The sequence below is a fragment of the Ambystoma mexicanum genome, chromosome 10, assembly GCF_040938575.1.
Source record: "Ambystoma mexicanum isolate Mex_15411 chromosome 10, UKY_AmexF1_1, whole genome shotgun sequence".
NCBI lineage: Eukaryota > Metazoa > Chordata > Amphibia > Caudata > Ambystomatidae > Ambystoma > Ambystoma mexicanum.
This window is the reverse complement of record NC_090932.1, coordinates 272,433,224-272,460,948: the sequence shown is the minus strand read 5'-3', so window position 1 is coordinate 272,460,948 and position 27,725 is coordinate 272,433,224. Positions and strand designations below refer to the sequence as shown.

General features: G+C 45.0%; 1 protein-coding gene across 4 annotated transcripts in view; it reads left to right on the top strand.

The window, feature by feature from the left end:
• Nucleotides 1-27,725, top strand: part of YEATS2 (YEATS domain containing 2) — a 1,971,885-nt gene that overhangs the window by 872,562 nt on the left and 1,071,598 nt on the right. The window lies entirely within an intron of this gene.

Here is a 27,725-nt window from a genome sequence, read left to right as displayed (position 1 = left end):
GCAAGTTCAGATGCAAAGGCTCGTTCGGCAGTGTCGAGGACGGTCAACCTCCTAAAAGAGTTAGGTTTCTCCATCAACCAGACAAAGTCCTGCCTCGTTCCCAGCAAGGTAGCTCTCTTCCTGGGAGCCGAGCTCGACTCCAGCATTCCCAGAGTGAGACCATCCACAGAGAGAATAGCAGCGATTCTACGCTTAACTTCGAACTTCCTACAGAAAGAGACAACATCTGTACGCTCTTACAAATCCCTATTGGGCATGATGTCATCATGCATATTCCTCATACCGAACTGCAGGCTTCGCATGAGGCCGGTTCAGGAAGCTCTGGACCACCAATGGAAACAAGCTTTCGGATGCTGGGAAGACATTGTCCAGATTCCATCGACGTTGCACAAGGCCCTTCGATGGTGGAACGCTCCGAGGAATCTTCTACAGGGAATGCCATTTCAAGCACCGACATCGACCCTCCTGCTGCGGACGGACGCTTCCTTATCAGGCTGGGGCGCTCATCTTGCGGACCTCCAAACCAAGGGATCTTGGTCGGCACAAGAGTCCCAGCTCCACATCAACGTGTTGGAGCTCAGGGCCGTAAGGTTGGCGCTGAAAGCTTTCCTACCGGTTATAGCTGGTCAAGTTCTTACAGTCCAGACAGACAACACGACCTCCATGCACTATACAAACAAGCAGGGAGGCACGAGGTCTCAGATTCTGTCGCAAGAAGCCCAACAGCTATGGGCATGGGCCTTGCGCTACGGGATACAGATCAGGGCAGAGCACCTTCCAGGAGTGGACAATGTCCTAGCGGACAGATTAAGCAGAGAATACACAGCGTCACACGAGTGGGAGTTGGACGACAGAGAAACCCGACGGATATTTGCCTTATGGGGCCATCCGCAGATCGACCTTTTTGCCACCAGGAACAACAAAAAATGCAAGAGATTTGCGTCAAGATACCCAGAGCACCAATCGCTGGGAGACGCGTTCTCAGTGGATTGGTCGGGGAAGCTCCTCTACGCCTTCCCACCCATTCCCCTCATGTCGAGGGTACTTCGCAGGGTGAAAGAACAGGATTGTTCCTTGATTCTTATTGCACCCGATTGGGCACGGCAAGTCTGGTACCCGACGCTGAGACATCTATCCTGCAAAACCCCGATTCGTCTAAAATCACATCAATATCTACTAACACAACAGAACCGCAAGGTCCTCCACCACGACCCGAGGAGCCTGTCCCTCAAAGCATGGTTCCGGAGCAGCGTAAACTGATGCACCTAAAGTTAACATCAGAATGCTGGGATATCATCAGGGCCGCTAGAGCCCCGTCCACGCAACTCACCTACACCAGAAAATGTACCAGGTTTTCCAAATGGTGCGAGACCTCTGCGATCGATCCCCTCACGGCCTCGGTTGATCAAATTCTGCCTTACTTGTTGCACCTGGCTAAATCAGGGCTCTCGCTGTCCTCTATCAAGGTCCATCTGTCAGCCATAGCGGCCTACACAGTAACCGCGGAGACGCAAGCCTTACTCTCCTTACCAGCGATCAAGATCTTCCTGAAAGGACTGATGCGTACTTATCCGCCTACACCTACACCAGTTCCGGACTGGAGCCTCAACACCGTCTTAACAGCCCTCATGCAACCTCCCTTCGAGCCCATACATAGATGCGATATGAAATTCTTGTCCTGGAAGACATCCTTCCTGGTAGCCATCACATCGGCCAGAAGGATCAGTGAGTTGCAAGCTTTGTCTTCGGAACCGCCGTTTACCTTGTTCCAGAAGGACCGCGTCATCTTAAGCCCTCACCCGAAGTTCCTCCCCAAGGTACTATCGGAGATGTCGTTCACTGAGCGCATTGTTTTACCAACCTTCTTCCAGAATCGCACTTCGGAAGCGGAAAGGACATTACACTCTCTAGACGTTTCTAGGGTGTTGAAGTTTTACTTGCAAAGAACCAAGGAGTTCCGCTCCTCAAACCGGCTATTCATTTCCTTCTCTGGCCGTACCAAGGGCCAACATATATCCAAACAAAGCCTGGCACGCTGGGTATCGTCCTGCATCACCCACTGTCATCAGTTGAAAGGCGACCCTTTAACTAGACCGCCGTCTGCGCACTCCACCAGAGGAAGGGCGGCGTCAACAGCATTCCACGCAGGGGTGGCCTTGAAAGACATATGCAGAGCTGCCACGTGGAGCACTCTGCATACTTTCGCGAAACACTACTGCCTGACTGAAGATACCAACAAAGAAACTGCAGTTGGACAGGCAGTGCTCCGCCATCTCTTTGTATAAGGTAGGACCAGCCTCCTTTCCCACCTTTCCCGAAGTATGTAACCGTTGTGTTGCTGCATGGTAAAGGTTTGATCAGAAATATGTTTTTCTGTAATTATGCATATCTGTTTATAATGGTGGCATGTTTTAACTGCTTGGTATTCTATTCAAGCATCTGAATCTATGAAAGATCCAATGCTGGAGAAGTCTTAGTTACTTACCTGTAACTGTATTTCTCCAGCATTGGTATCTTTCATAGATTCACATGCGCCCGCCCGCCTCCCCTGAGAGGCTGCTCCTATGCTCGGCATCCATCATACTGTAATCTCTACGGTTCAAAATCTGAAGATGGCTGCCGGGGGCGGAGCTTAAGCCCTGCCACCTCATTGGCTGGGGCCATAAAGGACCAAAGTGAGGTGGAGGGACTACACAATGAAGTGGCTCATAGGCTATAATGGGCTATGTACATGCACTGCTAGGTGGCAGTGTATTAAAAAAAAAAAAAAAAAATTATTATTTAATTTATCACCGAGGATTCCCAGTCTGACGACGGGGAATATTCAAGCATCTGAATCATGAAAGATACCAATGCTGGAGAAATACAGTTACAGGTAAGTAACTAAGACTTACCTTGAATGTGTTTTGCCATTCTGAAAAGTATATGTAAGGTTATTTTAGCCACCTCTGAATTGGTTGTGCCTCTTCCCCAAAAGTAATGCTGTTGGCTTCACTTTGCTATTTCTTTTAGGATTCACGTAAATGTACACAAACTGGGTCTTGCTTCCCCTGACCTGCTGTATAGCCTGTCTAGAAAAAGTCTGCCTTGGGTTTTACTTAGCTTGGTCTGCCTTGTGCAATCCTAAAATAAAACCTTAGCCTATGTTACACTGATCTGAAAAGCAACTGTAATAGTATATTACACCCTTTGGTTTTACCTGCCTGGAATATCTGTTTGCCATACTTAAAAAGTCCCCTGTAGGTGTAGCTGACCTTGGTCTGCCTGGTGCAATCCTAAATTAGTGTAGAACGTTATTGCTTACCTTAGTCTGTGTTCCACTGATCTGAAAAGCAACTGTAATTGTATATTACTCCATAAGGTCCTACTCACCTGGTATAACTGTATGTTATCCTGAATGTAGTTATTGGTTTATACTGTTCCATGAATTTGTGTTCCACTATTGAGAAATGTATCCTGGTAACAGGGTTGGTATACTAAGTGATTCATTAATCTAGTGTCACTGCATGACTGACAGGGTCTACTACCCTTGATTTACTGTAAAATAATATAAAAGCAACTGACGGTTTTACTCCACATGAATAGGTGTGTCATATACTAAAGGTGTTTGATAAGATCGTAGAAATGCTGTTAGTTTTCTGAACAGGGTCTATGCTTTGGTCTGTGTACTTTAAAGCATTGTGAGTGACTCTGACAAAGTACTTGCACCCAAGACTTAACTTGGCTTAATTGTATTCATAATAAACCTTTTTTGTTTATAATACTTCTGGTTGTAAGTGTTTCTGTTGAACCCTTGGAATACTACAAGTTCTTTGTGCCTTCCTACAGCCCTCTGTCCCTCCCAGGACAAGCCTCGCTGCACTGTCTACGCTACCAAATACTCAGATGGTACAGCCTTATACAAAGAGGCAACAAAGGTTGAGCACATCGGTTTCATCAGTGTTAGGAAAGATTTTCTTTTCGTACCTTTCCCTCCATAGATTTCTATGGGGCATCCCTTTTTTTGCTTGTTTGTGAACTTTTTGTAGTGAAATAAATCCCTCAGCTTTACTTCCCTTGCCTTTTGCTCATTGTTATAGGGACCTAAAAGACAACAAAAGAAGGGGACTGCTACTGTAGTTGGTACTTAATTGGTTATCGATTTTAACCGAATTGTATCAACATATTATCACAAAATATTTGTTTCATTTATTTTAATATCTACAATATGTCGTAGAAACAACTTGAATATAATAAGCCAAACATTTTAATATTGTACAATAAAAAACATAAACAAAACTAGTACAATTAAAATCTATTTACGTAGAACGACAATTAGATGAGAAATAGAAGGCAGTGTTAAAGAAAGAAAAATACCCAGTGAAAGTATCCAACAAGACAATCGGCAATAGAAGAAAGAATAGAGCAAACGCTAAAAGACAAGATGAATGCTCATTAGAGATTTTGAAAGAAGCTAGCACATAAATTGATCAACCCATTTTTTTTAGAAGCTTTGTAGATAACAATGTTCAATTCTTAAGCTCTGAAGCGTGCAGTTTTTAAAGGATAGTGATTCAAACAATGATTGTTACTGGTGAAACACATAACTGGAAAAGAAAATCACATACACTCCGTCATTAATTTAACAGTAAAAAAAAAATCATATGCACTCCACCATCAATTTGGCTGATGGGGGATAATTGCACCCAAATGGTGTCCAATTGAGTCCCTTTCCGATTTACAAGGGAATTTTCTAAATCAAAAACAAAAAGAAAAAAAACAATGAGTCTGCCAATAAAAGGAAACCAGTTCCAATACTGTGGTTGGATTAACTCAGACGAAGTTAGAAGGGACCCCCAGACCGGGTCACAGTTCGGCAGCGTTCAGTTGTTCAAGGCCACCTTCGTCAGGGCGTGGCTAAAAAGACCCCTGGAAAACTAGGATCCAATTCTCATATACTGGGTAGCTTGGGCACTATGTCAATGGCTCATGGTGGGGCCTGCCATTATAGGCGAGCCAGGCCCCAGGCTTGGTTGGCAGGGGGCTGCGTGTAGATTGAAAAATTAGGGAGCCGTCTGTCTTCACAGTGCAGAGGGTACCAGTGGAAGGCTCGAAAGCGGCCAGCAGATGCCGGGAGTCGGTCAGCGGGTCATCATATGAGCGGAAAAAAGGCCTTCTGTCTTCGGAATTGCAGAGGTTCCCACAAGTCAGGCTCGGAATGCGGACCCAAAATTGGAGTGCGTGGGGCTGCAAGTCAGCATGTACGAAAGTGTATCGTGCTCAGCGTTTACTATGCTGAAGTACTGTAGGTTTGGCCGTGGCATCCTCGGATCGCAACTGGACACACGAAGAGTCAGGGAAACATCTCTTTTTATAGGGAAATTGACTTGTCGCTAAGACTGTCAGTACTGAAAGACTTTGTCCCTCTTTTTGGAATTCTTGTATTTTTTACAATTGCACACATCAACTTTCAGTGAAGTGCAATTATAACACTTTGTATCCTTATTACCTTTTGCGTATTTGGTTACTTTGTATGCTAAGACAAGCTGGTGGTAGCAGTGATAGTTTTACCATTTTTATAATGTTTTACTCACAAACCTTGACATTTACTGTGAATGGTTACTGCGAATGGCTACTAAAGGTGGTTAGCACCCAAAGATGGCCATGCCTCTGAATGTTTTGCTTCTTCTTTGGTCATATTATAGTTTGGCCTTCATCCTGCCCTCTCAGTTCAGGAAATCCCATATATGGTATTGCACTTTCCCAGATAAGCTGCTGCTTTCGAGGGCCTGTGACCTTTTGTGTGTGTGTGCGAGCCAGGGGATGGGGCTGGTACTGTCTGGTTCCACTCTGCATCCCCTGTTGCCAGAAAGTCTGTTGCTGGACAGATTTAGAAACCAGTGGTTGTCCATGACTTTTCAACCACTGGCTGTTTGAATGTCACATATCCCTACCATTGTTGGGTTTGAACCTGCTTCAGGGCCTCAAATCTGGATAAAAGGAGGTCTTCTACAGCCATTCTTCAGATCCATGTTGGAGCCAAGATTTCCACGAAGAAGAGCACCCCGGTGACGACCATGGAAGACTCCTGCAGCTCACTGGCATCAATCCAGTGATTGGCCCAGTAAAGCTCTGCACCTCTGCCTGATCTGAGAAGACCCTCATCTGTGCTTCGACCCTTGCACTAGTGGGATCAACTAGTTTCAACCCCTGCTCAAGGATCTGTGCCCATAGAGCCATCTCCAGTATCTCTGGATTGCCCAGCTCCCTCCTGGGCTACCTTGTTGCAGCCATCGCCGTTCCGAGTTGATCCTTACTTTGTGGGCCCTCAGCTTGTGCCATAAGTCACACGCACTGAACGTTCAGCTTCCGATATATCAAGGGAGGCAGTGCTGAAGCTGCTTTTGTGTTAGTCACTGAAGGATTGCTTGTCGTCACCTGATTTGGTGGCTGTTGCTGGAACCAGGCTTCCTTAGCCCTCTGAGGTGTCCTAAGGGGGTCTGTCCTGCAGAGTTCTTCATTTTTCTTCATTCGGGTCCTTCACTGGGAAGCTGTCCCGAAGCCAGAATTAAGCCTCACACCCCCAACCCCTGGCCTCTCTTACTCAAACAAAGGACTGTGAATCGTATCCCAAGCAAATTTTGGATGACCCACAGTGTCACCTGGTAGATTCATAGGCGGTAAGTAAACCTATCTGTTCCTGTCCTCCATAGAGTTAAAATTGGGTGCAAAGCCTCTTGTCCCCTAACTCCCTCTGGCCTGGGTCAAGAACCCTACCCTAGGGCTAACCTTGGTATTAGGATAGAGAGAAGTACTTACCTGAATTTAGGAAAATACTTATTTCACTTTGAAATATTTTGAAAACTTTTTGAACTATGTGGTATCTCCACCACAGGTCACTGCATATTTTCAGAAATAAATTCCCTGGAGAAACTGTAACTGTATCCAGTTACTTCTGGGTCCTAGGCCCCATACATTTTAGGGCTGGACTCCTTAAGATATTATTTTACTTACCTGATGACTTACTTGTAAGGGCTGTTCTCTCTGAGAGTGAATACAAATATACATATGCCTGCCGATGATGTATTCATGTTCCTGAGAGAGACTGGGAATACCCTACCGAAGGTGTTGGCCATCATGGAGAAATTTGCAGGGATCTCTGAGTTCCGCGTTCATTTTGTGAAGTCCAGGGCCCTTAATGTTACGGAGGATTGGGCAGAGATGCTAAGGTGGCACGGGTCCTACCCACTGATTTGGGAGCGAGAGCATCTAGAATATCTGGGGGTGAAGATGACCCCCACACATGAAGGGAACTTTGATGCCAACATCCCAAGCCTCCTGGGAAGCCTCAGGGGGCAGAGATGGGATCTGCAGGAGTTATCCTGGTTCGCAAAAATGATGGCGGTCAAAATGACTCTTCTACCTACATTTTTATATGTGGTGGGCACCCTCCTGCTATGGATTCCTCCCAAACTGATAGCACGACTGCAGAAAGAGATATCAGTTTATTTGGGGAGGCAAGAAAACCCTGGGTAGCTACGAATATCTTGTTTAGATGCCCTGTAATGGGGGTCCCCAAGATGTCACGCTACCTGATGGCAGCCCAACTAGCACCAATGCTACACTGGTCTTCGTAGGAAATTGAGGTAAGGAGAGGCGGGGTGAACGGGCTATAGACATTCCACCAGGGTATCTGGGGTTTCTAAAAGCTAAATCAAGAGAGGCTTGGGGGCGTCTGCTAGAATCCACAAGGACCACGCTGTTACTAGGATAAAGCGCTGCGGGCTAAAAAACTTTGCCCGAGGGCAGGACCCCTCACTCCAATGTGCTATAATGAAGTATTCACACCAGGAAAAGCCCCAGGCTTCTGGACAAATTGGGAGGAGGGCACCACCCTGACCTTAAAAGATTTTTTCAGGGCGCAGCACCTCTACAGTTTGAAGCGTGCAAAGCTACATTTTCCCTGCCGGTAAGTGAACTATTTCATTACATGCAAATTAGGCACTGGGTCACATCTAAAGAGTGCAGAGAGGCGGCCATCAGAACCGCAGTGAGTCTGGAACTCACAATGAAGGAAGGGGTCCCTGGGAGCGCATCCCAAGACCGTATCAACTCCTGGGCGGGGTGGAGGTAGAAGATAAGCTACAGTACATGGGGAGATCGGAACAGGATCTGGGAATAGTCCTCTTGGAAGAGGAATGGGGCAGATTTGGAGGAGGGCGCAGAAAAGCTCTAGATGTTCTATGATAGAGTTGCCATAAGAGGTAGTCATGCAATGGTACATGACCCCACAGAAGCTACATATGGCAAATTCTAACATCTCGGGAGACTGCTGGAGGGGATGCAGGCAAGTGGGGGACATGGGGCACATGTGGTGGACTAGTCCAAAGGCAAAATCCTTCTGGAAGGGGATCTTGAGTCACATCAGGGAGATTCTGGGGGTGCAACTACCAATGTGTCCGAAGGTGGTATTGTTGGGTGCATTGGCGGAGGGCCTGTATGATGCAAGCGGGGCAAGGGCCACATTGATCACCCATATGCTGGCAGTAGCACGAATAACATTAGCACACAATTGGAAATCGGAGCATGGCCAGATATCAGCAATGTGGTGGGTGAGAATGTGGGGGATCTTGGCCATGGAAAAAGTGTGTACGTTGCCAATGGGCAAATACCAAACCTTTGTAAAAATATGGCTCCCATTTCATGAGTTTGTGACCGACAGAGACAATGGCCCTCAATATAACCCCGGCGTTAACCAATGGCGCTATTAGCGCCATGCTTAACACCGGTAACTTATCGATTCCGCCATGGTGAAATGGGGAATTACCACCCCATTCCAAGGTTAGCGGGGCGGTAATTCCCCATGTACCATTGGCCCTTCCCCATTCCCATTTTTGCCCCATAGGGCTCAATTTGAAAGGGTAAGGCGGTAATTACGGTACCGCAAATTGCGGTACCGTAATTACCTTCAAGGTCCCTTTGCGGGTCTCCACCTTAACGGCTGGTCCAGACCAGCTGTTAAGGTCGGGAGCCGCAAAGGGACCTCGTAGTAAGGCGTTAAGGGGTTAACGGTGCTGCAACCTTTTACGGCGCCGTTAACCCCTTAACGCCTGGGTCGTAATGACCCCCAATCAATTTCACAAACCAGTCATACTAAGAAACGTCTCGGTTCTGTGAACTTGGTTAAAAGGCTGAATTGGACGGTTCCATGTTATTTCATTGCGGGATGTTTTTTCGCGGGGTTTTTACCACAGATTTTTTCTAAAAAAACTCATCGCAATTTTTATTTTTGGGGGTTACCCCCCAACCCCACATCCCCTTTAATTTTTTTATATCCCCGTACGCCCACACCCAATTTATATAATTTTTTCAACCCCCCAAAAAATGTGATGATTTTTTTTTAAAAAAAAACCGCTGTAAAAAAACCTGCAAAAAAACATTGGGCGATGAAATGACGTCGTACCGAATTGGACATCAGTGTGGGAATCCTTAGATGGATGAATATTAGACTATGCCGGACTCCTGAAGCACGATATGAGAATATTGGTCAACGGCCTGTAAATGTACCGCCAATGTCTAAGTTTGTGTGGTTGTTGGAGGGGGGGGGGACAAGGTGGGCAAACGGGGGAGGAAATGGGCACCAATATGTGATGTTGGGTAAAAATGGTAAGACTCCTTTAACTGCTGGTGCACTTCAAAATAAAATAAAGCTTGAAAGAAAAAAAACAAGAGGGTCTGGTACCAAAGGATTGGCAGTTGTCACACCATGCTGTGCCAAATGTCTGAGCTAAAACTGTATAGAGCCAGTCTACGCACTCACACTGAGTGAAACATACCTTAATAACATACACAAACCTAAATAAACATAAAAAATGTGGTTTAATATATGCGTGCTCAAAAATAGTCGAGCTTTGTAGCAAAATAAATCAATGGACTAGGTTGTCCCTCGACAAAACAATATTCTTAACAGTTAATACTGTTTTTTAGACCATGAAGTCAATAACGATTGCTGCAGACCTATGCCTCTAGCTAACCCTGAGTTTACATAGAAATAGTTACAGTAGTGTAAATACAATGAAATTCAACATCTATGAGGGCTTTGTTCTAAAGATCCTACGCGTTTCTGGACAACTTGTCCTATCCTCACGGATAAACCATAATTTTTCCTAAAAAAAACTATTGTATAAATACATTATTCCCACACCCATAGGATTAATGCAATTTAACAACAAATCAAAGACAAATTAAATTGTTCAATAAAGGTGCCCCTCGAACCGTACATCAAAATCCAGTTAGAGAAGACCTTGTGCAAAGGTACCCAGTGCAGTAATGGTTACAGCAAATCAATAGAAATTAGAACGCCACACCTGTACAGCAAAAAACCAATGGTAAGAAGAGAGAAAAAGAAAAAAAGTAACTTGTGTAAATAGCCCACTCTAGAATCCATCTTCACCCATGTCACCCATGCAGTGCTAACAAATACATGTTACCTGCAAGAGGCAGTCTTACAGAGCTCTTGGGTAGTCAAGGTTTCCGAAAATCACACTAACGTGTGGGACACATACAAAAACAGTCCTTCAGTTAACCCACTCTCATTGCCATAGACCCCTACTTAAACACCACCATGTAAGGTCACCTAACTCAAAACAACTGCCTTGCCACATTAGTGGTCCAATGAACAACAGGATCAAATATCTTTCACGAGGTGCTCTAAAGTAAGATACATAGATGTAAACCGCAAATCCCAGTGAAACCTACATGGTTTCTATCAAATAACTCTATATGAAATTTCTCCAAAACCTACCAATTTACAGCAATACACTCCAATGTGGAGCTCGTCCCACCATGCACATTAGTAGTGCTTGCAGGTAACTGTGCGCCTGAAGATCCAGAAACCATAGTCCCTAAATGGCCCAGAGTCCATGAAGTAGGGGTGTGTCTTTTAGCTGGTATCAACATGCCTTTCTGCCACCCTATTGTTTCCGAAATGGTAACTCTTTGCCTACATCTATGACACAGTGGTTGAGGATGAAATCCACGATTGTCTAGCGATATTAAGTTTCCATTGTGTCTGATTATATTCAATAAGACTCCTAAGGGGTCATTGCACGATTCTCGCACAGAATGCAAAAAACTGCCCCACATAAACATTTCCAAGCATGTGACACAAGCTCTGTTTAGGCAGCTGTTCTAGGATGCATGCACCCGATACTTATGAGACATGCTTAACTGGTGGTAAAGTGAGTATTGTAAAATTATTTTTTAAAAACGAATCTTTTAATTGTAAAATTCCCACATAACTTAAAATTGAGTTGATCCTATTATCAGAATCCCACCATATCCTGACAGTCATGAACAATTTGTTTCTAACCAGCCCCAACAGCACATCGCCACAGACAACCTCCTGAACCCATTACATACACTACACATACTGGACGACCTCCACAACATTACTGACAAAGGAAACGTAGCCCTTCTAGTCCTCCTTGACCTTGGTTGGGAATGGATTTCTGTTTTCTTTGCACATTTTCCCTCCATAGATTCCTATAGGACCCTCATTCTTTTTGTTTGTTTTAACCCTGTCCTGCCTTTTTGGTGGGCAGTAAAGCCTCCTGTTTTACATCACACTTTTTCATTTTTGTGGGGAAACAGATTAGTTCCTAAGACTGTCAGTACTGAGAGACTATTGGCCTCATTACGACCCTGCCGGTCCGGAAAGAGCGGTGGCGGTAAAACCACTGCCACCATAGTTTCAGCACCAGTTGAGTCCTGCAGGCGGGAGGTGTTACTCCCGCCAAGTCTGACCTGGCGGGATTTACAACACCCGCCTGCAGGCTCAAATGGAAACATCGGCTCCATCATAGACGGAACCGGTGTTTCCATTTTCCCCATCCCCATGGAGTCCTATGGGACTCCATTTGAATGTGGACTTACAGAATTCCGCCTCTGGAATTCTGGGGTCATAATGCCCCAGTGATTCCGGGAATCACGGAGGCGGAATGGTAATACGGGTCCGGCGGTAGCCTGCCGGTTTTTCCCGCACGGTTACTGCGGACTCGTAATGAGGCCCTATTTCTCTCTTTATGAAATCATGTGGTTTTTTTTCGATTGCATACATCACCTAACAGTGCAGTGCAGTTAGGACACTTTGTAGCCTTATAACTTTTTATATAAAAGCTTTTTTGGTTACTTTGACAAAGTGCCTAAGACAAGCTGGTGGCAGCTGTGTGATTTTCTTTTTTTATAATTTTTGTTATTTTTTTTTTTTTTAGCTAAACAAAAGAAGTGATTGCTGGAAGGTTTAGAATTAATCTTAGCCTCTGGCATTGCTCTGGGAAACCCTCCAGACCATCATTCTTCACCTGCCATGCCATTACAAAAGGGCAAAGACCATATGCAAATCTGGCTTGGCCCCACTCCTTCTCTGCCAAATATGTGTTTGTCTGTGTGTGTAGCAAATTTCTCCCTGTCCCGGGGGCGGGGAACTATTGTAAAGTGGCCCAAGGATGTCACCCAACACCTGATTATGATTTCATATAGAAAGCTTTTCTGTGGGTTTATATGCTGAGCCTTCTAGTAACTCCCTCAACTTTTTATTACAGTTCTTTCTTTTATCCACTGTCCATTCTATTCTTGTTCCTTGGTTATTGATTTCCAAATCCGTTAGGGGAGAACAGGCGACTGATAACTCGGAAATCCAATTGAAAGGCTAATTATGCATTATCACAAGGGATTATCCTGGATCAGTAATGAGGTTGCACAATCAAACACATATTTAGATCCCTTTGCATAGTCCATAGTGGAGGTGCTTCCCCCACTTCTCCATGTGGACCTTCCAGGGATATCCCCCTTACATTCCCATTGAAATTCACTGTTTGACAATTTCCCATTAATCTAGACCATACGGCACCCCAAGTCTATTTCCTGCATCATCTCTATTCTCTGATCCCCATGCATCTCATGTACCCAATCATGGCTGAGCTAAATATAAAAAAGAAATGTTACACACCAAACGTGAAACTTATAATGACAGGATTAACAAAGCTAGCTCTAGCACCAAGGAACTCTGTTATCAGAGAATTGGAAGCTCCTACCCCCCCCTCAGATTCCTGTGTGAGGGATAAACTCTGGTGTACTAAAATCCAGAATGCCTTAACCAGCAAAATTACACTCCTCCAAAACAAAATTGCAGACAAAAGATTTAACCTACCGAACCTAGGTACAAAACCACAAAGCCCTAGTGCACATCTCTCGACCCACTCAATGGTTCAAATTCTCCCATGTTTCTATCCCTGAGGTAGAAAATATTATTGCTTCTCTTAAACCTTCAAGGTGCCAAGGAGATAGCTGCCCAACACAGATAATTAAAGATACCGCTAGAGATCTGGCACCATTCATCTCTAAATTAATCAATGCCTCATTCTCAACCGGCATTGTCCCTTGTAACCTAAAGGGGTCATGGGTTTTACCCCTCCTAAAAAAAAAACGTCCTTGGACCCTACCATCCCTACAAATTACAGGCCGATTACAACAGTTCCGTTCTTACTTAAGATAATAGACAAAGTAGTCTACATCCAGATCCAGGAGAACCTAGAGACCAATCGCCACCTAGGAATTCGACAACCTGGCTTTAGGCCACAACACTGCACAGAAACGATGTTGATCGATCTAAAAACACACAATGATGAACTCAAAGATAAGGGAAAACTGCCTTACTACTACTACTAGACCTGTCTGCCGCTTTTGATTTGGTGGACCACAAAGTGTTATGTAATCACCTTGCCTCAGCAGCCCATTTCTCCCAAGACGCTATTACATGGATCCAATCTTTTCTGAATAACGGGACCATGAGCGTCTTCTCTCCCTAAGCGCAGCAGACCCCATCCCAATAACATGTGGAGTGCCGCAAGGGTCCTGTGTTTCACCAACAATGTACAACATCTATACGAAGCCTCTGTTTGACGACCTTGATCATCTGTGTGTCATCTACACTAATCATGCAGATGACACCCAGATCCTCATTCCTCTGACCGGAGACTATGACACGGACATGGCCCTAGTGAATAAAATGTATCTAATCATCCAGGCATTGTTGGCCTCCCACGGCCTCTGCCTGAATGATGATCAAACAGAGCTCCTGATTCTAGGATCCTCAACCAACCTCAACAAACTCAGCAATAAATACGCCTCGTTCAACTTTGATGGGAACAATATCAAAGTGGTATACGAGGTAATAACGCTAAAGTTGGATTATTGCAACACCCTATATTTAGGAGCGATTAAGTACATTGTCAATAAACTCTAAATTCTCCAAAACAACGCGCTGAGAACTGCCCTAAGTATACCGAGGAGAGAACATATCTCTGAGACTAGGAGACGAAACAAATGGCTATCCATCAAGGACAAAATTCAGCTTAAAACTGCCTAACTTAAAAATCTCAATCACTCTGCACCACAATGCTTAACTGAGAAAATTGTCAAAAAATATTCATCTCGTCCCACCAGGACAGCCAACTCATTCTGCCTGGTAGTTCCCAGGTACAAACTAAAAAAAGCTGGGGGGAGTAGCTTCCCTGTTACGGAGGCTCCGCTTTGGAACACACTCCCACCTGCTCTGCGTTCGGACCAGTCCTTCCCCCAACTTTAGGCAAAATACCATTAGTTGTCTTTCAATGCCTCAGATTCACTGCTCCATAATCATATAAAATTCTCCTATGTTTAATTACGCCAGTGACTGTCAAAAATGTTAATCCACGCCAGACTGTATTGTCTCTGTATCCTTATGTATACTTTGTATGTACCCTTTGTACATTTTGTATTTATTGTATGTAATTAAGTCAATGTAAATATGTAACCACTTGCAAATACCGCAAGATACCCTCAGGTTAGGTGCGCTTTATAAATCAACAAACAAACATGGCACGAGCAGTTTAAATCTCCCATGATCCATACACAATTTACACAATTGAAATATGAAGAACTATACCATCTCATCAGGAGTGACTCTACCATCAAGGAGAATGACTCTTTTTGGCCTTAGAGGGATTCCAGTATATTTTGATCAAAAGTTGATGGGCTTCCCCCTTCTCAAGCTCACGTCTAGCAATGAATTACAGTCAGTGTGCCACTCTCTTGACAGCCTCATGCGGTTTCTACACCCATCAAAAGGCCAATGTGGGGTCTCCCTCTAAGGCCCTTTGATGCCTTTTTCAAAAATAATGCATAGTGTGAAGGAGGCAGAGGCTCTAAAGACATTTTTAGTGTATAGTTTATTTAAAGTAAAATAAGACCTGTCTTTCCCTGTGTCTACGGGGTGTTCTCTACCTATTTTACTATCTAAGGTGCTAGACCATCAGTATGAATGTCCAAAACAAGTCTGTCCACCGTCCCAATCTAACCTCTCTGACCCTAACACTAATATAACTAACTACGGCCAGGAGAATAACTCCCTTCTCCTGGTTGCTGTGTTTTGTAACCAGGTTTTCTTGATTCTATTATTTCAATCAGTAGACTAATACCTAAATAATCTCTGGTCATCCTCTGGATTAAGTTCTGCAGTTATTTTAGGGGATTGGTATTTTCCCCTCCCTCTTTCTTAGAGATTGTCTTAGTTCTGTTCAGGTTCCTTATTTCTATCTTGTATGGTTTGAGACCCCCTTGTATATTGCTCTCCTCTTGAATATTTTGGTTGTTCAGCTTCCCCCTCTAATCCACCTCTTCTCAAGGTGCTTTTTCGTGTATGAGGCTCTTCCTGAGCTCACGTGTCATTCTCTAGTATGCTCTTTCTCATCCTCGCTATTTGTTTTGACTTCTCTGACCCCACGGTTCTGTACTCCCCAAGTGTCTCTTTATTGTATTCTCTTATCCTCGGTGTGTGGGTTGACCTTTCCCTTTTGCCAAGGTAGCAAGCTTCCAACTTTATCTCTCTCACTATATGGTTTTTGGATTTCATTAATACAGTTCTGTTTCCTTGCCTTCTTTTCACAATAGTACTGGGGATGGGTTTTGTTTAATTTACGAGTCCCTCTTGACTTTCGGTATTCCTGTTCCCTGTATTAACTTCTGTTTTCAAGGGTAATGGCGTGGGTACCTCTAGGACGGTGCACTGTCTTACTTTCTTTGTAGCTCTGAGTCATACTTAGTGCTGCGTGTCTCATCGGCATCCTGCTCTTGCCTTCTGGATAGCGCTGGTGCCGTGACTAGGATTGGGAGTGCCTTCCACCCGCTGGTGGTGCAGGCATCGCTGAATAGGCTGGCTGCCCACCATGATTGCTTTGTGGTCACACCAATGAACTCTGTTCCTTTGTGTTTGGATTTCCTCCACTTTCGCACGCTGGTTTCAGAGCATTTCTCTGCATCAGAGCTGCTTTGGTTTACGTGGGCTCTGCATTCTGACACAGCCCTGCCTCCTTCTGCTCTGCTGCATACAAAGTGCTTCCCCTGGTTCTCTCTCTCTTACTCTCTCTCAGCTTTCTGTCCTTTCTCGCTGGTCCTTTGACATATCATCCCTTTTTAGTATCCTCGGCACAGTCCAATGGAGACTTTGATTTAAAGGGATAGCCCTAGTAACTTGTTGCTGATAATCTAGGTTCACTTTATGTTCATGAAACAGGTAACATTCTGATGCATTACAGACGTCCATATACACCATCCTTTGGAGGGCATCAGGGAGTTCCTCATGCGAACCGGAGTCATTGATCCCAAAGGGGGAGTCTGTCCTGGTGAAGTCACACTTGCCTCGATGACTAAGGAGGGTGTTGCGGAGAAGGGATGAATTCCCTCAGTTCGTCACATACCCCTCCCCTTAGCCAAACCTCCTGGAATAGAAACACCTGATCACCATACCATACAAATCTCCCTTCATGACAATTTAAGAAGCTTTTAAACCCTTGAATTCCAAAAGACACAATTCACGTGCATCAGATTAGATATATTGTCTACTCAACATTCCTTGGATTTGACTACAAGGGCCCTAGCAATCCAGGACCAGTTTTTTACAGTGTCCTCTACTTCGCTGTCTTCGCTGCACCCTCCTATCGCCTTTGCCATTTATGATACAGTGGGAGATTTTGTTTCGATTCACCATGGCTCTCTCGGGAGCCATTCGGTCTTGTTCTGGTCTCCACGGCTCCCTTTCTTCTTGCACTATTCCCCTCATAAATGTCTATTTCAAAGTTGAGGGAAAGTATATAGTTACTTTAAGATGATGATGATGATATAGACACTTTTTTTTGTGTAAATGCAACACAAGATGGTCTACTCTCTTGTTATCTATGTATTTTACCTGGGATAGATCACTAGAACCTACGATCTTAGGGGAGATATCAATTAGAGCATTCTAAGGAGAGAGGAATGATTTAGTGAGAGTTCACCTTGATCCGTGAAGCTTTGTTCCAAACATAGTAGAAGTATTCCTGAATCACCTTTTATCCCCTCTCTGTAAAGTGCCTCAACTGCTCAAATTTAGCCTCCATTGTTCCCCCCTCCACGGATTTTCCACATTTCTTTTGTCCTGTCTTAATGGTCTTCACTGCATTATTCCCAAAGTCCTAATTTATCGTGGGGCTCCCTAGTTCTGTTCATATATCTCCTCATCTCTCACAGGAGACCGGTCGTGTGTAGATCACTGTCCTCCTCTATGGTTTCTGGGTTCACTTCCTTCCTTAACAAAAATGGAAATATTGACCTAGTGGTAACTGCCTCTTGAGTGTCCTTCTTAGACTTTTTTTAAAATTTTGTTTTGCCCATAAACCTCCCTCTGGATTTACTTGGGACCCCTCCTCTACAATCTCCATAATTTCATGAACTTCAACATTTAAGCTGCAGTGGAATTTCCTTGACTTTTTTTTTTTTGCTTTACTCTGTTTATTAGGCTTGTTATTAACCATTCCCCCTTAGACATGGCTTTTTCTGTCTGCGGCTCTATCAAAATGCTTGGCAAAGTTGCAAAAAAGTCCCCCAAGGACACGCAGGATCTTATGACCTCCTTTTGGGGCTTTGTTGGACATTGGGTGGTGATACTGATGTCGCAAATACTTCCTGAAGGTCCACCTTCTAATTTCCTTTGGTATGCCAGCTGCCCCTTTGATGTCTCTGGTCCTGGACTGCTAACAAAATGTCTTTTATCGAGGCTGTGCAGGCTCCAATTTCTTCTCGAATAATGTCATAAAGCCAAACGAAGGGCTGCAGAATTTCATGCACAGTGTTAGTTAAACCTAGATCAGTCACAGATTAGTCATATTGGTTAGTAACAAACAGTGAACTTCCTCTTACATGCAGTTTCCTGCAGGCTGGGCGAGGAAACGTCAAACAGAATTGGTGTCTTCCAGAGAGATCCCAGATCCCACATTCATTTGCCAAGTTGGTGCATAGTAGGAGAAAAGGAGTCCTCAATCTCATTCTTTCAAGGTGGATGCCTGTTCCATAACCGTTATCTGGGTAGAAGTATCTGCAGGTCTGGATGGGCAGGGTGACTGCTTGAAAAAATGTGGTGATCCCGATTCAGGCTGTACCATACCCTTTTTCATGCTTGCTATTTTGAGTGTGGGTTCCAGTGCACTCTCCTAGTTGCTCCTGCTTTTCAGCGATACTCGCACTGCCAACACTCCCCAGCACCCCTGCCTTCGCTGCATTCGAAATCCGCCAACACTAGTTGATCACAGGCTCACTTCGTAAGTTGTAACGCACAGAGTCTGCATGTAACATAATAAGGCAGGCCGAGACTTATTTTCGGTGCCACTCCTCTCAAACAATGAAATACAGTACATTATGTTGTTTACCTCCATGAGGTGATCTTTGTCAGCATATGACCGCACTCCTGCACTAACTGCACTCGGGGACTGCAATCTGGACTAAGCAGAGGTTTTTGACTTCCTATGCTCTCTTTCCTAAACATTCCGTGCTGCAACAGCCTGCTTCCTAAGGGTCTGTGTTTGTCTCCCTTATGGGTAAAATACCAGCCCAGTCAACTATAGGGTGTCATGAGGATCTTCCCTATCTACCCTTTTTCAACCTACTTGTTGAATCCCTCGAACAATCTCTTAGCTGCCACACATCAACTTTCCTCAATGTGCAGAATGCACACACACATACTTCGATTTCTTCCCCATCATGACTCCCAACCATCAGAAGTTGTCTCCTTATCATCACCACCTGGATGGCCACAAAATTCCTAAAACTCAATCCATCCAAAACTGAATACCTCAATATCTGCCCACCCAGGCACAAACCTGATCTAAGAAGCAAAACAACTGACCAGCCTCACATCTCCGTTGCCACATTAGTCAAGTCCCTAGGCTATACCTCCTACGCAAGACAAGACACATCCTTCCCCTTGGCGACTCATTTACTTCGGTCCAGGTTCTAGTTCTCGCTATGCTGGAGTATTGAAATGCAATCTTCATTGTAGTCTATTGTGACTCGTCGTTTATCTTGTCGATGCTGGCGATGCAGGATCCATGGACTATGGCTGTGACACTGGTTTAGCTAGATGTGACGGACAACAATGTGGCAGAGGAGAAGTGAGCATTGCAGCTCCATGAGACGGCTTTGCCGAACACAACGCCTCGGGAGAGCAACACCATGGTGGAAGCAAAAGAAGCTTGCTGGTCAGGGAAACAGTTCGGGAAGGAAACCTGACTTGTAGACATTCCAGCCTCCATCAGGGAAACAACATCCAGGCCACCTCAGAAACACCGGATTCCACATCCCAAAACATGTGGACACATGGAGGTGGATGGGATTTAGAGACGCTTTTCCCTCTAGTCCCTGGGGACATGACAGGACCATACAGGCATCCCCATTGGAGGAGGAGAAGGGGAACCAATGATGAGAAAGGGGGAACCAATGATGAGAAAGGGAGGGTGTTTTAGGAGTTAGAAGTTGGTAGTAGGGTGGTTCTACTCTCCTGTTGCTGGAGCCGGCCTTGGGAACAGAGGAACAGGGCATATTCATTGCAAGAGAAAGAAGGAAGAGTAAGGGAAACAGGTTTACTCCTGCCATCCAGGACTAAGGAAGTAAAGAGAGGTGGGGACCTAACTTCCTGAAGCAAGGCAGCAAAAAAGGCTATACTGAACATTGGGCAGGGGCCCTGAAGGGTGTTGGGCTAAGAAGGAAATAAAGAATTGGTGTGTCCTTCTTCACCCATCTCAGACTCCCCAATAACATTCTCCCCCCTTGCAAGACATATCGAACGCAGCCGCAAGACTCATTTTGCACTTACCCAAAATACTCACACATCACCCCAGCTCACTTTGAGCTGCACTGCTCCCCATACCCAAGAGAATTTCTTTCAAAGCTCTCTGCGCGTATACAAAGCCATCCACTCCAAAACCCCATCCTATCTTCTCAAGAACTGAAACCCATCACCCACACAGATGGCAGACAAGCCAACCAGAATCTCCAACACATTTCACGCGACAATCTTACCTGCACTTGAAAACTAGTCTTTACCCAATGGGCACCCAGAGCCTGGGCTGCATTCCACCCCCACATATGTGCCTCCCCAACCATAATCACCTCCTACAAAAGTCTTTCCCCTATCTAATTCTACCAGGCATCCTCCCCCATTATCCTTTTATCTATCCTGATCTTCCCATCCTGTTCTGAACAACACAAATCTTTTTTTCACCTCCTCTCTTTCAACTTTGTGAAGCACTCTGAGAAAAATAGTAAAAGGACATGAGAAGCAATCCTCTGCCCCAGCCCAAACTGTAGATGGAAAAACAGGAACTGGCAGTTGAGGTGAGGGAAAGGAAGCTTCTGTACCTCTGCTTCCAAGTTCCACAGTGGCTGCATTATGTAGTATATTTGTAGTAGCTTTTCGGCCTGTCTTTTTGGAGTAGCAACAATGCCAGGCTTCTCTCCAGTCACGGTTAAAGATCTTCTAGGACAGGATCTCTTGATGCTTGGCAGGGGGGCGCGACTTGTGGCACAAGCTTGTGGTCACGGATGTTCTAGGTGAAAATGCAGAATACAGAATGGCAACCCTTCTGGCAAAGTAGCCCACTGGAGAGCTGGTCAGTTCATCGGGTGGTCCAGGGACACTTCTGAAGCAACAGGAGGGCTGGATCTTTGAGAAGGCACTGAGATTGGTTGGTCCCGCCAGTCCAAGGGTGGAAGCACCACAGGGAGCCTTTGCAGATCATGTAGTCCAGCAGGGCTTCACTGGGCAAAACGCACAAAGGGGTGCCAGGTCTCTTTGGGAGTCCCCCACGGATCTTCAGTCGGCTTCTAATCTACATAGGATACTTGGCTCCAATGCTGATTTAAAGAAATGGCTGCAGGAGTCCTCTTCTTATCCAAAATCCTGGCTGGAAGCAAGTCCAAGCCCACCAATGGTAAGGATCTGCACCATTCAAACAGCCAGGAATGGTCCAATAAGGGACTAATGTGGGTTTCTCTCATGCCCCACACCTAGGCTTTCAGGCACAACGGATATGGAGCGGGAGCAGACAGTCTTACCCACTTACTGGGTCCACACACACCAGGCCAGCAGAAGCAAACGAAAGCGGCAGATTTCCTCGATGAATGCATAACCATATAAGGTATTTCCTGACCTGAGAAAGCAGGAGGACAGCCAAACAAAAATATGGCCAAAGGACAAGTGAAAATTCTCATGGCACGGCTATTTTAGGGCACTGGCCACGATTGGTAGCCAGACGTGGTAAAAGCGAATGTGCACTGCAATCAAGTAAAAAATGCATCTGCTGCCACCAGCTTGTCTTTAGGCACGTCTGGTTTTGATATATGTTCACTCCAATATGTATTTATTAATAGGAGTTTCATTAAACTTTAGTCCAACTGTTTTTGAAGTTCCAAAACGTGGACATAGGGATTTGGAATCCGATGATCAATTACCTTTAAACCAGCCTCTTTTAATTAGGGTTATTAACCCGACATACGTTCTTCCTTTTGTCCCCATCTTGGCCGGGTTTATGTATACTTCATATTTCTCACATAGTGGTTTGGTTCTTATCCATGTTTCCTCTAAACAAACAATTAATTTCATACTCGTCGTGGAATTTGTCTTCTCCTGAGTAGATATGTTGAAAACCACATGTATTCCATGAAGCACAAAGAGGTTCCTTCCCTATACTGATCTTCTTATTCCACTTCCTTTTGGTAGAGGCTAGGGCTCCCGCCATCCAAGACCAATTCTGATTTTTGTTCTCCAGCAGGGGTTCTTGATTTTAATAATTTTATTTGCTTTCTTGTATTGTCGACCGTGAATCTAGGGATTTTAGCTAATTTATCCAGGTCATTTATATCTTCCCTTGCGCTGGTCCTCAATTCACTTTCTCTTTTCTTCTCTACTGAATTTGGGAGTCTACCAACCACATTGTTTGATAGTTTTGGCTGTTTTGGGGATTTTTTCATTTCTTTTTTTCTCTCTTCAGCAGGAGGATCACTTGTGCCTGATTCCCTATTCGAAGGTCTCCATGGGGTCTTATGTTTCTTAAATGTATCCTTATTGCTTAATTAAAAACAAACGTCACCAATCATAATAAGAACACCAATAGATCAATCGAAAGGGAGAACAAGGTATTACCCAGCAATGGCACATGGCACCCTCGAGGGCACAGGCAGCAATTGGCCATAGACAGTAATACATAGGAAAAACAGGGAAAGATAATATAACTCCACTACCTAAACAGGACTATGCCCGCCCCTGGGTGTACCAAGTTCAATAAGTTAGCTGGAGGCCAACCTCTTCCCCCGGCCTGATACTAGATAGTCAGGAAAGGGAAAAGAAGCTTATACCACCCAATAGACTACTGACAGTAAATAGAAAGAAGCTGGGTAATGATAATAAAACACCACTATCGATCTAAGAACTATGCTCACCGAACCTGGGGTAATATGACAATTAATCTATTGAGCCAGCCGCAGTATCGCCTCAAACTAGATACTCAGTAAACCTAGAGAGAGATATACCAACCCATTTTGACTACCGATCCATAAACTAAACTAAACTAAAGGGATTATGAGACATACAACCCACTAACCAAAACCTGAAATTTCTGCTTACTTCACACAAAACCGCCTCTCTCACAGCAAACCGCATGGACTTCACCACACTGCAACAACAAACAACCAACACATAGATTGCAACAACAGCAGGCGAGGACACGCTTCAATCCTATTTGCACACCGAAGTTCAGCGCACGGTGAAAACCGAACTGGAGCTGCCAACAGTACACCACCTCTCACTTTCCTACGCCCTCTTCACCCACTAACCCACCCTGTCCACTTTTTGTTTACAGATCCGCCTGAGTCCCTGGAGACCAACTCCGTTGGTGACGGTGCAATATATAAATACCTTTAACATATAAAAGTAACCAAAAATCCCAATAAGACCAAAAAAAGAAACCTATTTTCCCAGTACCAATAGTCTGAAGGACTGATCACTGTTTCCATGAACAATGGGCAAAAGGCCAGGGGAGTGAAGCTGAAGGCTTCCATAGTATATATAGGGAAAGTTGCATAAAGAGAAGTTTTTCCTAATACTAATTACGCAGATGCATGAAATTCAGTAAAAGACATTTTGGAATAACCACAGAATAGTTTCCATGACCATGTGGAAGTCCAGCCCTAAGTTGGTTTGGGGCATTGCGCCCTAAAGTCATCAGTTATAAAGTTATACTTTTCAGGTAGGTTTATTAAGAGATTGGACGATGCCGGTGGTTATGATATAAAAGTGAAAAAGGGTAAGTGAAGTTCAGGTAAGTAACCTCCTTCAATACGATACACTAGGATACGCCTAGTAAGGGATCCTTTACCAGGATTCCACCTACGAAATTCAGGAAAGAGTGATTTCTCCAACATGGGGTCTGGCATGGATTCGACATGCTCATGAATATTCCCCGTCAACAGGCTGGTAGTCCTTGGTAAAAGAAAAAACAGTTTCACTTTAGCTTTAAAACTGTATTTTTCCTTTAAACCAATCGCTCCTCTGGGTCATACTGCCCCCATCTAATGACAGTCCTCTCCCTGAGCTCCACCCCTGGTCGCCATCATTAGGATTATTAAGTTGTTTTTACTTTCTCCTTTTTTGTCAATCTTTATGGAGGTTAGTGTGATAAGTTGGGTCCAAGGGTTTATGTTCTCAGAGATTGTTACTGTACTGCAAGGGTTTATCTTGATTAAAGTGAGTAACCCAGATGCGGGTCTTCCTTGTTTTTGAACGATGGCTGGGTTGAGAAAGGTGATAAATCCATCACATGCCGGCGGGTCGCTGAGCCAGGTTTCTTGAAGGCATATAATTTGATATTGTTCTAGTTCAGTAGATGGATTTGTAAAAAGGTGTAGGTTCCCTCTAGTGTTCCACGAGCATAGTGACCACGTGAACTCGGGATTAATTGATTGTTATGAGTTGGTCATCGAGTCTTCTTTCGGTACGATTTCTGCAAAGGTGGTTTCAGGCTCGTAAATTCTTCTGATCGGTTGTACATCTCTGTGGGGTTGGCGTGTTCATGATGAGTCTTCCATCGATGCGGTGTCTGTAAAGGAAGTGTCAGAGTCGTAGCTTCTTCTACTTGGTTGATCGTTTCTGCGTGACTGGCGTGTTTGTGGCGAGTGACTTAGGCATCTGTCATCGCTAGTATAATCAGGTGTCTGCTTTTCCTTGTATGATTTTATTTGATCATTGATCTTTCTCTGACTCTTTGTGGTCGCTTTATATAAAAGGATCATATACTCTGCTGCCAGCGCCATTAAAGCCACTAATGCCCTGGCCATTTTGCCCGCTATGACCGGGAACTATGGTATAAACTGGGCTCTATTCTGGACTTCTTACCTGATAAAGTGGAGGCTCTGGCACTGTTCCAGGAAGGGGAAGTGGCCTCAGGTGACGCCATTACAGTGGCAGTAGACATCACAGACACAGGTTTCCAGCAAATGGGCAACAGAGTGACTCTTCAGCGTCAGGGATGGCTCAAAGCCACCAACTTCAGACCGAACGTTCAGTGCAAAGTGTTGGACATACCATTTGATGGTGAGAACCTTTTTGGCAAGACCGTAGACAAGTCCCTGCAAGTGATCAAGACGGACACGGCACCTTCACTGAGTACCCTGCAGCAATGTCGGTCATCGTCCTTTCGTTCCTCAAGAGGAAAGTCTGGCAGGTCCTCCAAGGGATATAACACCCCTCATCGACAGCCTTCCCACTCCACGACGCAAGAGGCATACATAGGTTGCTCACAGGTGTATGGTAGCGGTGGACAGCGTCGCAGGGCACGGCCCCCGACACTGAAACAGGCCAGAACTGGCCGTGGACTGAGGCTTCCACTTGTGCACCCCAGTGGGAGGCCGCTGGCGGGGTTCGTCAAGGTTCGGAAGATCATCACCACCGAGTTGTCCTTGTATTCCCCCTGTGGCTCGACAAGAACAGCACATGGCGGAGCTGCTGCATGAGGCCCAGGCCATGTTAAAGAAGGGGGCGATAGAGCCCGTCCCTAGTGCCTCTTGGCTCCGGAGTGAACTCCAGATTCTTTCTGGCCCGAAAGAAGAGTGGGGGGTGGAGGCCGATCAAGTACTTCAGGCGTCTCCGGTCCAGGAAGTCACAGAAGTTCAGGATGGTCATGTTGAAGCATGTGCTCGGCTAGTTGGAAGAAGGTGTCTTCCTGGCTTTGCTGGATCCGGAGGACGCCTACTTCCCAATCCACCAAAAACACAGCAAATTCCTGCGGTTTGAGGTACAGGGACAATGCAAGCAGTTCAAGGCGCTCCCTTTCGGCCTGAAGTCGGCCCCCATGACAACATGGGTAATATTCATGAGCATGTGAATCCATATTGGAGAAAAAGAGTTACAGGTAAGTAACTTAATCCTTAGGCACAGGACCTTACGCCCATGTAACCCTGTAAAAATCAGGGGGGGTGGGGACAGGTATGTTAACTTAACCCTTGACACTGATTTCTCGAGAGACCACTGGTGAGGTTTCGGAATCTGTTTGGGACAGTGTTGTGTGCTTGGTCCAGTTGAGGAAGGCCCAGGGTTTGTGGTCGCAGAGGTCACTTTTAGAAACAGGATTTAGTTTTGGTCGGTCGTGTTGCTTGGATATTGGTTCTAGGCACCTTCCAGCTGAACACCCCAACGAAGAAACGATGAAGACTTGACTGAGCAGGCGTCCTCAGGACACCGCTAGGATGCAAAGAAGACTGATTGCAACGGGGGGTCACCACGATCGGTCCACGACTGTGGATCTTCCAGGGACGAACGAGGAGCATGTCCTGCACGATTTCTGTTAGCTCAAGAAGGCTACAAATGCAGGAGCAGTTGTCTTGTAGTACAAGTTGAAGATCCTTCAGGTCCCAAGGATTCAGAATTGCAATGGCTTCGGTGACGTAGCCTAAGTGAGAGCTAATCAGTCCACCGGTTGGTGCAGTAACACCTCCGAAGGCATAGATCCTCGTGCAGGCTTTAAGACTTGTTCCAGTCCCGGGGTAGAAGCACCAATACTTCACTGGAGTTGGTACTGGTCAACTGCGGGAGTCGTCCTGGGGTCGTCAACAGGCTGCTCTTGTTCATAGAATTCTTGGCTCCAATGATGATCTGAGAAATGGTGCAGGAGTCCTCCTTCTATCCAAGATCTCGACTGGAAGCTCGCCTAGGTAAGGATCTGCACCATCCAAACTGGCAGTGGCTATCCAATCATGTATAGCCATTTGCCACATCTGTTCAGCAAAAGACATTCAGGCATCAGGATGTGTACTGGGACCAGACAGTCCCAGTTCCGAAATCCGGGCTCACACACAAGCCGCTGCTTTGGCAGCAGCTTTAATCAGAGTAGAGCTTCCGACATGTGGCAATTGCGGACCCGACAAGGCTTGGACAAGGCCAAAGAACTATATGGCCAAAACACAAGTAAAAACCTTGTGGCTGGGACATTTTAGGGTGCAAGCCACCATTCTATTAGCCATTTGCAGTAAATGCAAAAGTTTGAGTAAAAAGTTTAAAGCACGGTAGAGAAATATCTACTACCAGCAGCTCATCCTAGGCACATTGTAAATGTAACCAAAAAACCACTTAAGAAAAAGTTATTAGGATACAAAGTTTCCTAACCACATTTAACCCTAGGGTATGGTGTGCAATTGTAACAATACAAGACATTCACTAAGACACGTCATCGTAGTACTGATTTTGTTATGTGCGGATCATTTGCCCCATAAGAATGAGCAAAATGACAAGGCAGGTAAAGCAGAAGGCCTTACTTACCCCGCCAAAAGTCAAGTCAGGGGTCAAAACAAGGCAAAATGAAATGGTGTCCCATAGTCTATGGAGGAAAGCAGTCAAAACAAAATATTTCCTAACCAATATCAGTTACTTTTTATCTGGGTGCGACAGGTAAATGGTATCGGATTGATGGGAGATATTATTTTGCTTTTTCTTAATATGAGTATAGAAAGGCTCTTTAGTGGGTGGATAGCATTTATGACAGTGGTGAAACCTTGGTATGTCCTTGCAAACAGGTTATTTTTGTTTTCGCTGAAGCTTCGGTACCTCCCCCACTGGGATAGCCTCTGAAAAATGTTTGATCCAGAGACTGGCATCAACCATTATAAAGAGCATAGTTTATTCAAATTATAATTGAGAAACCTTAGTGGATCTGAGGACATATCTTCAACATGTCTGAAGATATGTGCACTCACTAAATAGTCTTCTCCACACTCTACACTCTTCTTCCTATCTTTCATTTCTGTTTCTCAAAACTAAGTTGTTAAATGATTTAAAATGGATTTAATGATAG